Source organism: Mandrillus leucophaeus, unplaced genomic scaffold, assembly GCF_000951045.1.
Source record: "Mandrillus leucophaeus isolate KB7577 unplaced genomic scaffold, Mleu.le_1.0 Scaffold123, whole genome shotgun sequence".
NCBI classification, from domain to species: Eukaryota; Metazoa; Chordata; class Mammalia; order Primates; family Cercopithecidae; genus Mandrillus; species Mandrillus leucophaeus.
In genome coordinates, this window is record NW_012100654.1 from 4577193 (window position 1) to 4580628 (window position 3436).

The 3436-nt window shown below is 41.4% G+C and overlaps 1 protein-coding gene across 1 annotated transcript in view; it reads right to left on the reverse strand.

Moving 5' to 3' along the window:
- Positions 1-2277, reverse strand: part of PARP15 (poly (ADP-ribose) polymerase family, member 15) — a 30668-nt gene extending 28391 nt beyond the window's left edge. The window contains exon 1 of the mRNA XM_011971563.1: positions 2161-2277. The gene's annotated coding sequence lies outside the window, so the exon portion shown is untranslated. The remainder of the gene's footprint in view (positions 1-2160) is intronic.
- Positions 2278-3436: the final 1159 nt, after the last annotated feature.

Sequence of the window (3436 nt, forward strand, 5' to 3'; positions counted from 1 at the left end):
AAAAGAAAAAGAAAAAAAGAAAGCATAGGATTGTGAAAGATCAGAAAGTAGTTCAAATTTAGCTGAAGCAGAGGTTCAATAGTGAGAAGAGGGCCTGGGAAGAGATTTAGGGCCAGACGATGGAATACTTGGAAAGTCACACTTTTTTGGACTTTGCCCTGTAGGTAGAAGGAAGACACCAAAGATGTATGTGCAGAGAAGTACCTGCTAAAATAATGTTTTTGGAATATATATCAAACAGCAATGTGGAGGACAGATTAAAGAGTGACAAGGAGGTCAGGGTAGTACTGAGGCGTGATTGGGGGTTGGGAGTGGTGTGTACTGAAATGTGTATTGTAGACAATAGCAATGAAAAGGAAAGGCATGTACATGAGATATTTTGAAAGAGGGCTTATTAGGGTTTGGAAACTAACTGGATAGGAGAAAGAATTCAGAGAAGAAAGATAAAGTGAATTCCAAAGTTTATACAGCACCACCCAATGGTAAGAATAGGTAAATCCCAATATGAGTTGACATGAAATTTATAATAAACTCGGTGGACTGCATAGTGAAAAGACCTTGGTTTCTTTATCTATAAAATGTGGGCAAGTCATATATATCTTAATTAGGTTGTAGTACTAATTGAGTAAGGTAAAGTATAAAGTGGACCATCATAAGGGGATAATGATAATAGCTATCATTTTTTTGAGTCCTTTCTACGTGCAAGGCAGGGGATAAGTGCTTTATATGAGTTATTTCATTTTAAGCCTCATAACAACCTTCATATCATCATCATCCACATTTATAGATAAGAACTCTGAGACATAAGATGGATATTGACCAAGATCAGTGGCTGTTGAGTGGTGGAGCAGTATTTGAACCCTGCCAGGACGGACGTTAGAGTTCGTCTACTTACTCACCACACTATGCCTACGCCTAGAGTGAAAAATAAATTTACTGTACTTTTATATCATCCAGTTCTTCTGGTCATATTACTCACCAATCACTCTCATAATACTCAGTTGCACAGCTCACTATTACCAGTAGCCATGGCAATTATCTTTCTCATTGCAAACAAAATAATTACAATTCCAGTTTTATAAGTAAGTCTCTTGCGTTTGATTAGTGCGAGTCAGATCAATTCTGTGTAAAATGATAAGATGCAACTTCTAAACGTGCTGATTTGAGGACAAAGTCCTGAACCCACGTGACAGAGGACTCTAAAAACTCTAGAGAACATGAAGAAAGCAGCTGGTTGCCTCCCCGCTGCCATCCCATTAACTACAGTAAATGCAAAGAATATTTCCAGTGGCTCCTAATCCAGAAGAGTCTCCCAGTTTCTCAGCAGAGTTCTCTTTCTGTTAGTCCTGCATGTCTGCCATCTGAAGGTAAACATCAGGTGTCCAAATGGTGGGGCTATAGAATTCTAAGAAGCATCTGGACCAGTGATTCTCAGCCCTAGCTGCATAAGATAATCACTTAGAATGCTTTCAAAAACTATTGTCACCTACACCACATCCCTGACCAATTAAAGTCAGGATCTCTAGGGGTGAGGCCTGGGAGTCTGTATTTTTAAAAGGTCCCCCAGATGATTATGATCTGCAGCCAGGATTGAGCATGATGGATGTCAACTATAGGAGGATTATAGGGCCTGAATCTTCTGTTAATTGGTGATTCCAAGGAAGAGGAAGCAGTAGGAGAGGAGGGATAGGCAGCAGCCAGGCTGAGGATTTAGCACCTCTTCTGGTAACCTTTATCCCTCCTCATTCTTCCCGTGCTTCTGCAAAGTGCTCAGGCAGAAGCAAAGGTGTGTTTGTGAAGGGTGATTCTATACTGTGGTGTACACATATCTTCCTCAATAATGCTGACTGGCGCAGGAGAGAAAAATAGAACTGGGTTGAGAGTAAGTCAAGATCAGTTACAGAGAAATAAGAGATGGATCTGCAAACTCTTGTTTGTGGTTAAACTTGAACCTCTCCACATGAGTATATGTGGAAGAATATAGGGGATGGTAAGTGTATTTCTGCATAAACTTTAAGTGGGTTTAACTTCTCAAATTTATCTTTGATATCTTTAATCTTTGATTAAGACAAAAAACAAGTTAAATCATGGAACAAGTCACAGAACAAGTTAATTAGATCCCATTGTTCCTTGGTAGATTTATTAAACGGCATCACCTACCCAGATATATAGAACATCTCCACTTATCAACTTGAGATTCAGACCTTCTTTGGTTTGGATTGAAGCTACAATATTCCTGATTGAAAGGCAATCTTTCTTGCTGAACTCGTCTCTGGACTGTGGAGAAAACAGTAAAGCATTACCAGCAATGCCAATTTCAAGACTTCCCTTAGGCCAGGTGCAGTGGCTCAGGTCTGTAATCCCAGCACTTTGGAAGACTAGGTGGGAGAATCACTTGAGCCCAGGAGTTCAAGAACAGCCTGGGCAACATATTGAGACCCTATCTCTACAAAAAATAAATTTAAAAAATTAGCCAGGCTCAGTGGCATGTGCCTGTAGTCCCCACTACTCAGGAGGCTGAGATAGGAGGATTGCTTGAGCCCAGGAGATCAAGGTGGCGGTAAGCCATTATGGCACCACTGCATTCCAGCCTGGGTAATAAAGTGAGGACTTGTCTCAAAAAAATGAAAAATAAATAAATAAACTTTCCTTATAGGTGTTCGTATGGAAAATAACTATTACATTTCACAGAATTCTCTAAACTCATAACTCGGCTCTGGGATTTAAAAGCAGATAGTTTATTATTATAATGTTTGAACATCAATTGTATTTAATATCCCAAATGCCAGTGAGCTTTTTTACTTATCCCCCCAAGAATCCTAGCATAGCCAACCCTGTCTGTATTCCCCAGCCTTTACTGTTTAAATGCACCCTGGATATATTTCCAACTGTATTTCTTGCCTGGGGACTTTCTTTAGTGACAGACCTCATTTGGCTTGCTGGTGTAGCAGAGAGGAAGTGCAGGTATATTGAACCCCCCTCCACAATCCCCCACCACCAGCCCTCATCCAGTGGTTGACAGGAGCTGGTATAAATATACAGCAGCAACCTTGCCTCCCAGAGAGATTCACTATGAGTTTCCCTAGTGGGATTAAGTGGGAGCTGATTTGATGATGTGCCCCATCGGTTTCCTTTACTTTCTTTCTTTTTTTGTTCTGAGACGGAGTGTTGTTCTGTCACCCAGGCTGGAGTGCAGTGGCGTGATCTAGGCTCACTGCAACCTCCGCCTCCCAGGTTCAAGTGATTCTCCTGCCTCAGCCTCCCAAGTAACTGGGATTACAGGCATGCACCACCACACCCTGCTAATTTCTGTATTTTTTTTTCTTTTCTTTTTGAAACAGAGTCTTGCACTGTCACCCAGGCTGGAGTGCAGTGGCACGATCTTGGCTCACTGCAACCTCCGCCTCCCGGGTTCAAGCGATTCTCCTGCCTCAGC